Source organism: Puntigrus tetrazona, chromosome 7 (genome assembly GCF_018831695.1).
Source record: "Puntigrus tetrazona isolate hp1 chromosome 7, ASM1883169v1, whole genome shotgun sequence".
Taxonomy (NCBI): domain Eukaryota; kingdom Metazoa; phylum Chordata; class Actinopteri; order Cypriniformes; family Cyprinidae; genus Puntigrus; species Puntigrus tetrazona.
In genome coordinates, this window is record NC_056705.1 from 18944323 (window position 1) to 18955118 (window position 10796).

The 10796-nt window shown below is 36.9% G+C and overlaps 2 pseudogenes; both read right to left on the bottom strand.

Annotated features, from left to right (window-relative positions):
• Positions 1-344: 344 nt before the first annotated feature.
• On the bottom strand, positions 345-3831 carry LOC122347940 (annotated as a pseudogene).
• Positions 3832-7075: 3244 nt separating this feature from the next.
• On the bottom strand, positions 7076-10032 carry LOC122347942 (annotated as a pseudogene).
• Positions 10033-10796: the final 764 nt, after the last annotated feature.

Consider the following 10796-nt stretch of genomic DNA (forward strand, 5'->3'; position numbering starts at 1 on the left):
ATGAGTGTTTGAAATGAAACGTAATGATAGCACTTAAATGCTATATACACAAATGTATGCAAAAAAGAAAATGTTAAAATGACTTGTAGACTACAACTTGTTGATAAGTATTGTTTTATTGAAACAGTATACATTTGTTCCACTTTAAAACAATTATAAAAAAATGGAACACTGAAAGCATGTTAGATGTAAATATGGCTATTTTTCATCAGTGACAAACGCTCATGCAAATGCATTCTTAAAAGTAAAGATTAATAAAGGATATATATTGTAATGAAATACATTTTGAAAGTAATTGTGTGTATGTAACATTCAGGTGCACCCAATGTAAAACATTAGACCAATCAGGTGTCAACGAGAAACAGAAATACAGCTGCTTCAGTTATCTCTCAAAGCACTCCATCCTGCATTAGTACCACAACCATCCCAGTCGTAGCTTGTAAAGTCCCCACACTGTCTAGGGTCGGCCTCAGGAAAGTGTCCACTTCACCAATACAGAACTGCAACATATGAGCACATTGCTAGCAACACAGCATGCAGTTCTTCAAATAACATCACTGTAGTTCTGTAGATTTATTTTTGTAGTAACAGGTATTGTAAATGCATTTGCTCTTCATTTTATACTAATCCATGAAATATTGCCTTCCAAATTATTATGTAACAATTCTTGTCTATTAATGTTGTTAAAAATCATTCATGTTATATTGACCCACGTATCGTGTGACAACCAGTTGGTTTAACGCCCCTAACAAAGCCATAGCTGCCTTTTTCAAGTATTGAAGACCCTGAATGCGATGAATCCTGGCTCAACATTCTCAAAAGTAGTATGCAATAAAATATACTGAGGATGATCTGTCATGGTAGATCAACCACATACAAATAAGGTAAGTAATCCGGCTTACAAAAGTGATGATGGCTTGATAAAGGCATCACTGAATAATAAAAAGTTATTATGACTGGTCAGTCAATTTAATTTCTTTCTTTTAAAACATTTGAAAATATTGTTTCAAGATGTATTTACATACCCTGAATGAGGACCATACAGATATTTGTTTGACATTTACTCTGGTATCATACACTATTGGAATTGTGAGTCCATTATCAACGATGTATGTGCCTATTCCAAACCTCACAGGAAATTTCTGGAAACAAGAAAACATCTGCTTTAGCTGTGCCTATATGTCTGTAAATGTTTCAAACTTAAAATGCTGTTTAAAAGTTTACTGACTTGAATAAATTGGAAAAGGTTTCTCCCGTAAGGTTAAGAAGTGGTTTTCAGTGTGTGGTATCTCAGGATGCAGGCAGTTTTCCAGTGTTCCAGCTCAATATTATTAGGAAACATGCCATTACAGATATGTCCTGTGCTACAAATGTCGTGGATATCCAGGATTCTATTGGCAAAGTCACGTTTATTTATATAGTGCTTTATATAATACAGTTTTGTTAAGTTTCAGATTGTAGATAAGCATAATTTTGATTGTCTTAATATCCTTTACTTTGGAGCCATGGCTGTACCAATAATGTAATAAAAACAACCTTATAATCATCACTTGTGGCAGCTTCTGCAGCCCGGCAATGTGACTGTGTTTGCCCCATGTCTCATCAATTTCAGGCCAGTTTAAGGCCCTGCTGACTAGACCAGCGATCCCCAACAGTACACTTTCCAAACATGTTGTTTCTGCGAACACTGGCCACCAGGCGCCCAGCCGCCGCCGGCAGTGGTCATATCACAACGTCTGGTAAAGGACTCTCTTGGAGGAGACCGATAGTACAGGCCAGCTCTGATTGAACGCAAGCATTTTTAAGTCAACTGAACGCAGTTTGGTGCTTAAGATAGCAAAATAAATAGAAAAGATCATACCATCAAAAACGGATACTTCACTTAATTTCTTTGCAGCTTCGAAAGCAGCATTTAACTCTGCCTGCAGTTTTACAACTTCAGGTTGATGTTGTCTGATCCATACATATGTGGTGCTTCTTGTTGAGTAAAGCAAATATTAAACATAAAGACATAGGGGTAATACATTGTGATATGAAGTTAGATAAAATCATTTTAAATGAAAAATACACTCACTTAATGCTGCCTCACAGAACCATAAATTCAGTGAGAGTGAGAGGCTGAGAAGGGATCCATGAAAACATGTTTGTACTTTGCAAACAAAAGGAGAAAGGTTATTCCATACAGTACATTGAGCACATCTCTGTGTTATGGAACTGCCTTATCGCTGTTATACATTTTTTGCATTTATGATGTAATTTGTCAAATAGGTTGATTCATATTTATGAATTGCTCTCAGGTGAATCTTGACTTCTTACTACTAAAAGGAAAGGCTGGCTGCACTGCAGGAAAGACACTGATGTAGATGAGAATTTGCTTTCCTGATGAACAGTGTAAGAACCGTAAAAAGAACCTGCATATTCTTCATGTACTGTCTTGTTTAAGGGGCGTTTCATTACTACATTTCTAATAAAACGATCTTGTCTTTTCTTTTGTATTGACAAACAGTACAAAGCTGAAAATGCTGTCTAAAATTTGCAGTCAACAGTCTGTGCAACATAGAGTAATAGTGTGTAATAAATGTGTGTAATCGTGCTGCGGTCATCCTGCCCGTAAACGCAACCCGCCGCTGGAAGCGGGCACTTTAAGCTTTTCGTAGATAAAATAAAGGTTACGTCTGATTATTTCACTCTCAATCTTTTCCTTATTTTCTTTGTATGATTAAAAATTTTACGTTTTTGTCGTGCGTTTCAGATAGTTCTGATTTAGAGAGCACTCTGACGCAGCTCGGGCAAGTCTGAAGATGCGCGTGGCTCCTCCAGCGGATCACGAAGCCTTTTTTTGCCTCCGCTTTGGCTGGCGGCCAGAGGAATGCGTAGCAGGTTTTTACAGCCGTTATTTTTAGTTCCCGAAAAGTGACGTGTGATTTAGCGAAACGCTAGTTCAAAATGATCACTGAAACAAATTCTGCCGCCCTCTCCTCTCTTTGACTGATGGGAATACGAGTAGAGAACTACTTGGACGACTGGTTAATTATGGCACCTCAGTGAGCGAGCTTGTAGTCACAATATTGTCATCAGCCACCTTGCAGCACCTGGGCCTGGGCACAACATGTTTAAAGAATGTTACTGTGGCTGATCAATATCTCATCGCTTTTATGCAGTCCATGTCCCCAGTCACCTGAACCACGCTAAGTGGATATGTTATCAAGACAAAGAGTGATTCAGGGGAGGGAAGACTGCACCCCAGACTGTGGTCATGATATGGAATATATTCAGACAAACTGAGGGGCAGACCTCTCTTCACATCTGTGGAGAACACTTGTTGTCCACTGCGCTGTCAAGTTTTTTTCCTTGAGCGAACTCCCCACTCTGGGAGAAGACGCTTGCCCACCCTTGAGAGAGTTCAAGCTTTTCCTCCAGTGAAAATCTTGCATCAGGTACTGTGCAGAATCAGTAAGGGAAGGAACTGGTTTTGCTAGCTGGCGCTAAAAAATGGCCAATACAACCCTCCTGAGATGCTATTGAGCCTCCATGGCCTATTCCCTGAAGAGGACCTCCTTTCTTAAGTGAACGGCTCAATCTGGCACCACAACCTGACACTGTGGACCTGCATGTCTGTTAAACTCAACAGAGCCCTGCCCACTTCAGCATCGTTAACTCAGCAAAGCAATGAGAACCATTTCTGAAGCAAGAGCCCCGTCTTACCAGGCGCCTGTACACCCAAAATTTTTACAAATTGATGCAGCTCAAAGAACATAGATCCAGCAACCTGCCCAATAGCATTCATTCTGTCATTCTTACAAGAGCACTTGGATACCTCAGGCCCTTCATGCTCAAAGTCTACATAGCTGCGATCTCAGCCTTTCATAACGGTATTGACAAACAGCAGGTTGACAAGAATAATTTATTGGTTAAATTTCTTCTTGTGCAAGACCTCCCGCTTGAACACTATCCCCGCCTGGGACTTGTCTCGGGTCCTAGATGCCCTGACACCCCCTTTCAAACCTCTGCAGTCAGCCTTGCTTAAGGTTGCTCTCAAGGCGCTTCTGCTGGATCAGGGATTTCACATGCTCTCTCAGTCAGTGAATCTTGTTTGAGCTTTGGTATTATGTATATGGCTACCATTACTCTACGTAGCACAGCTGTCTGAGGAGGGTTGGTTTTGGTAGCTTCAGTTAGGGCCATCCCACCCAAACTCTTTTCATTTAGATTTTTTGCCTTGTTTGTACCAAGTTATGTGTGAGCGACCTGGAGATATCAGTACTTTCCAGAGGAAATGTTTGGTATATGTCTGTCACCTTCTTGATGCTCTCTCACCAGCTGGACAGGTATGTGCTTCAGCATGACATGATTGGATATTGTTCCCCAGTGCCCATTAGGACGGAGAGTTGAGTTCCTAAAGGGGGACATCTTGGGTTTATTTATGTAACCATGGTTTCCTGAAGGGAACAAGATGTTGTGTCCCTTTGCCATGACAACTGAGTTGGTGACGTGTTCAGCAGGGTACCCTTTTATACTTTTGGGTACCCGCCTACAGTGTTTTTATCTCACTAGTGTTCTTTAGTCAAGAAAATAGTCTGTGTATTTCACAGCTCTTTTGTGTAATCTGAGGCCAAAGATTAGATTCTAAAAAATAAGAATAAGGTATTTTTAACTAAAACTTGACACTGACCTAAAAGTTTGAAGTTGGTGTGTAGTTTTGATATTAATGTTTATTTTTGCATATTTCAGTTTAATGAGTCTCACCATGATGGTGTTTATTGCTTGTGTGAATGACACTGAGCTCCTTCTATATACATTCATATTCAAAAGCTGCTTGTGATGGGTTTTAGTTCGTCATGTGACTTTCTCATCACCATCTGCTTTTTGGTAGTTATCAGTGTATTTCAAATGTGCAAAACAGATTTCAGTGCTTTACTTTCAGTACAGTTTTTCTCAATTGCTAATACACTAAAACCCATTGGCTGAACAAAGTTGCCTAACCTAATTTAGCTAATTGTGCATTCTGTTGTCAATACCATTTCACATGTTAAAACACAATTTGCAGATCTCACTCAGCAGACTTTTCAGCAAAACTCCAAACACATTCTTAACACACACTCTGCACTCTACGCCTGTCATCCATACTGATAAACACAAGTGGCAACAATCAAATACAAACAGAGAACACATGTAATTGAACACAATCAGTTTAAAGAACTATGATAGAACATGTTTTCATTCAAAAGACAATAACAGAAAAAATATTTTTGAGATTAAACATTTTGTTCTCCCTGAGAACTATATGTTTTTGAATAATGCGTTTTCTATTTTTGGTTTATAGTTTACTGACTGCTTGAAAGTGTATATAATTTTGATCACTGTTTATGATTTGAGAGCAGTGCTTGAGTTAAGTTTTACAGTTTTTTTACAAATTGTAAACTTACAGTATTTCCCAATTCTGATAAGGTCTGCATCAGAAGACTCACTGAATTGTGAGAAAGAGGTCACAATTACTGTTTTTACTTTATGTGATGGAAACAAGCTTGTATAGTAACCAATGTCAGACCATGAATGCTGAAATTTGTGTTAATGACTTCAGCTAGCATCCATATCTAATCCCCCATCCACTGAAAATAAATTTCAGTCAAGTTTCTAATTTAATTTTTGCATGGGACCCAATTTTTCTTTTTACATTCTATAAAATAATGACTCATCCAGTTTAAGATACTGCAGTATCTTGCCAAGAATAAACAGTCAACACTATAAAATGGGTTTCAGTTGAAGGTAAACTGAAGACTAAATTAAAAAAAAAAAAAAAAAAGTTTTCATAAAACATGTTGTCACGACCAGGCTTGCACTCAGGTCTCTGGTGTGGTGGTCAAACGATTTACCGCTTAGCCACAAGAGGAGTAATGTTGGACCCAAAGGAAACACTTCAGGCAGAGCTCCAAGCAATGTAGATTTAATTAAAAAAAAAATCTTGCACGAAAAAAAAAAAAAAATAATTCCAACAAAAGTCCTTGGACCGAGGTAAACTTAACAGTGCAAACAACAGAAAGAAAGTACTTGGAAAAATAAAAACTTCACGGGGGGAAAAACTAAATCAGTAAACTGCATAAGGAAAAAACACCCTAATAACTTAATAGAGCGGTAGCTTGAGGAACTAGGAAATACAACGCAGCAACTCACAGTAACGACTCAAAAAAAAAAAAAAAAAAAAAAAAAAAAAACAAAGTGAAGAACAGAGGAGAAAATCACAACTTAAATACCCAATGGTAAACAAGGCACAGGTGAACTAGATATCACTAAACAAGGACACACGAGGAAGAACTAAGGCAGGGGAACACAGGGGCCTCTAGAGGCATGGAGAATAACTGCAGGGAGTGGGATGCTGACACATGTATTACACAAAACAATAACAATAGTTACATATTTGCAGAAACCTATTAGCAATATGGTCAAATCATGGAAAACATTCACTAACACGGAAGGCAAAATGCAAATTTGTGTCCATATGTATGTATAAAGTTGCCATTTAATGCTATAATAAGGAATTTTAAATTGTTATTTATAGTGATATATTTGTTAAATGTCTGTTTTATTAGGCTACAATATAATACATTTCACAGCTGCATTTTTTTTTTTTAACAGAATGGATGTACAGTGGTGTAAAAAAAGTGTTCCTGGTTATTTTTGTATGTTTGTCACATGTTGTGTGACACATGTTTCAGATCATCAAACAAATTTAATTATTAATCAAAGGTAACAGAAGTAAACACAACATGCAGTTTTTAATTGAAGGGGTTTACTATAAAAGGAAACGAAATCCAAACCCACATTGCCCTGTGTGAAAAAGTGCTTGCCCCCTGAACTAATAACTAATAACTGGTTGGGCCTCCTTAGCAGCAACAACTGCAATCAAGCGTTTGTGATAAACTAGCAGTAAGTCTGTTACAGCGCTCTGGAGGAATTATGGCCCCCTCATCTTTTGTAGAATTGTAATTCAGCCACGTTGGAGGGTTTTCGAGCATAAACTGCCTTTTTAAGTTCATGCTTAAACAGATGGCCGGACATTGTCCTTCAGGATTTTTTGCTAGACAGCAGAATTCATGGTTCCATTTATCACAGCAAGTCTTCCAGGTCCTGAAGCAAAACCCCAGATCATCACACTACCACCACCATATGTTACTGTTGGTACGATGTTCTTTTTCTGAAACGCTGTGTTACAGATCTAAAGGCACACACAGAAACATGGGAAAACACACAACTATCTTACATGAGAAAATGTTATCTTCATTCTTGGAGTCACAAATAGCATGAGAAAACTTTATCTTCAAAGTTAGAGGTTATTTTTAATTCATTTAATTCATTTTGCTCTCACATCATAGGACACATACCCTCGTGCATCACATACAAGCTAAAATGAAAGATAAATGTGACACGAAACATCCTCAAATATGATTCACACTTTTCTGCATCTATCAAATAAGAAATTACTGACCAATATGATGGATGTATACATCATAATACATAATTGTGCATGTAACATTCAAATGTTTATTAATGTGGTATATCCGGACAGATGGAAATGAAGCTGGTGATTTTGGTTTCAAAGTCTCAGCGATAAAGAGAAGTACAGCTGCTTCAGTTATCTCTCGAGGAAGCACTGTGGTCTATATGAGTGCCATAGCCATCCCAGTCGAAACTTGTAAAGTCCCACACTGTCTAGGGGCCTCCTGAGGGAAGTGTCCACCTCCACCAATACAGAACTGCAAAAATATTAGTGCATTACTAAAACTGCATAACCAGAGAATATCTGACTTAAAAACAGTTCTACATAACTTCGGGTGGAAGAATTCGCTTCTGAAAAGGGGGCCGGCATCACCAGCTTATTTGCATTTAAAGAGACAAATACAAAAATTGCATTTTAGCACATACCCCAATAATAGCAACTTGCACAAAACTAGAACGAAAAATTATCTGTGGGGTAATTTGAACTAAAACTTTACATAAACACTCTGTGATTATCAGAGACTTATTTTCTGTCTTGTAAAAAAAGCAGAATAATAGGTTTTCTTTAAGACATGTTTTTGCCTTTCTGTCTGCTTGCCAGAAAAACGTCCACTGGCACTAATGCCGTCTATGGATATTGTCATAAATTATCCATATTATATTTTAAACTCACATGTTCAACTGTGGGACAACTGGTTGGTTTAACTCCTGAACAAAGAGCCATGGCTGCCTGTTCTTTGTTGAAGACTCTGAATGTGATGAATCCAGTCTCGAATTGTGCTTGGAAAAAAGAAGAAAATACATTATTGATGATTTATGCTCCACTCAATATCTACAACCTGTCATGATAGATCCCTGTATATTGCTTTCTTTGTATAGAGTTTTATATTATGAAAACATGAATACATAATGTAATAAGTAATATAAGTTATAGAGTAATATTCCCGTACTTTTCATTAAAGGACCATACAGACTTTGGGTGTAATCCTTATTTCCAGTGTCATATACTATTGGAATTGCAGGTCCATTATCAACTTTACATGTGCCAATTCCATACCTCACAGGAAATTTCTGTAAAAATGAAGATGAGAAACAAATTCTGTATGTGTCTCTAAACATTTATTGGTAACACCTTACAATAAGTTCATTAGTTAACATCAGTTAGCAAAAATGGTTAATATGAACTAAGAATGAATAAGAATTCTACAGCATTTATTAATCTTAATGCTAATTTCAGCATTTACTAATGCATTATTAAAATCCCAAGTTGTGTTTGTTGACATTAGTTAATGCACTGTGAACAAACATGAACTAACAATGGTTGTATTTTATTAATTAATGTTAACAGATGAGTTAAAAACAAGCTAATTGTCCTAAAAGTAAAACTCAAAACAGTTTATCTGACCTTAAAATAAATTGAAAAGGTTTCCCCGTGAGAGGCTTAGGAAGGTATTTTCAGTGTGGTATCGCAGGATGGAAGCAATGGTCCAGTGTTCCAGCTCAATATTATTAGGAACATGCCACACAGACACATCCTGTGCCACAATGTCATGATATCCAGGATTCTGTGAAAAAAAAGAAAATAGACATAATTGTCAGTTCAATGTCTTAGTGTCCTTGGTTAAACCATTGCTGTAAAACCATAAATGTAATTAAAAAACAACCTTATAATCATCACTTGTGGCAGCTTCTGCAGCTCCGAATGTGACTGTGTTTGCCCATGTCCCATCACCCTCAGGCCGGTTTGGGTTGCTGCCCTGCTGACTAGACCAGCGATCCCCAACAGTACACTTTCCGAACATGTTGTTTTCATGAACACTGGCCACCAGCGTCCAGCCGCGCCGCCAGCAGTGGTCATATCACAGAACGTCTGGTAAAGGACTCCTCTTGAGGAGACCAGATAGTACAGGCCGTCTGATTGAGCGCAAGCATTTTAAGTCAAATGAACGCAGTTTGGTGCTTAAGATAGCAAAAATAAATAGAAAAGATCGTACCATCAAAAACATGGTATTTGTCACGAATTTCTTTGCAGCTTGAGCAACATATTTAATTCTGTCCAGAAGTTTTTCCAACTCATGGTTGGTGTTGGTATTGCTGATGTTAATGCATGGTGCTTCTTCTTGTATTACATACATAGCTCCCACTGTAGAAAGAACATTAAAAGGAATGACTGGGATGTTGTAATGTGAGTCAGAACTCATAGTGATTATTTAGAATTGAATTAATTTCTAGGTATACTTAGTTTAGCGTGACAGAACCATAAACTCAGTGAGATACTGAGAAGGACCCTAAAAACATTTTCGGAGAAAGACAGTCTGCAAAGAAAAGAACAAAAGTTAATTAAAAAAAATGTAATTGTCATGCATTTAGTTTCATGTTTTATCTGCTTCTTCACACATTCTTTCACACATCTTTCTTCAAATTTTCTTTAATTACATTTATTTTGTAGACTATATACTGATAATTTTTACTCTTCTATAAAGGCAGAACTTGAACTTACCATTCCCGTGGGCTAATGGTAACTGGGTCAAGTGACATGTTAAATTATGTGTATTTATATATTTTCTTATCAATGGCTTATTTATGAGTAACTAAGGTTTACAGTTATTACATGTTTAGAGCCTGTATGTTATCTCATCCTTAAAGAACCTAAATCTCAAAGGTTCTTGCGCTTTATTGACAATCGTGATAACCTCTTTTTTGTAGTTTTACGTGGAACTGCCACTGTGTACATTTTAAAAATTATTATTAAGTGCCCCCAAACAAACAAGAAAAAAGTTTAAAATACAGATTTCAGTATTCAGTATAAATCATTTGCTCATACCAGCACCTTGTTGGTGTTTTATTTATTCAAATGCTCACAAAATTACTTATGTTTACTGTATTTGTTTAAAATGATAGTTCAATAAAATGCAAAACATTTACTGACCCTCATGTTTTCAAAACCTGTATAACCGTCTTTGTGCTGTGGAACACATTATTATAAAGATTGGTTGTTTTGGACGGTCCTTCACTGTATGAATAAAAATAAAAATTGTTAAAAATTGTTTAGTTTGTCTTTCAGGAAGTATTGGGTTAATTTTCACTTGTAACAGTAAGCTTTAAAAGCAAAGGTCTAGTTTTCTAAAGTACTGTGTGACTAGATATTGTTATCTGCTATAATATATTATGATGTGGATTGTGTCCTTGCCTAGTTTAGTTCCATGATATACAAGCAAGTATGCTTCACAACCAGACAGTTGATGGTTTATTTATTTCAGTTATTTGGAACATTATTCAAATGTTGACTAACTTCAAAATTT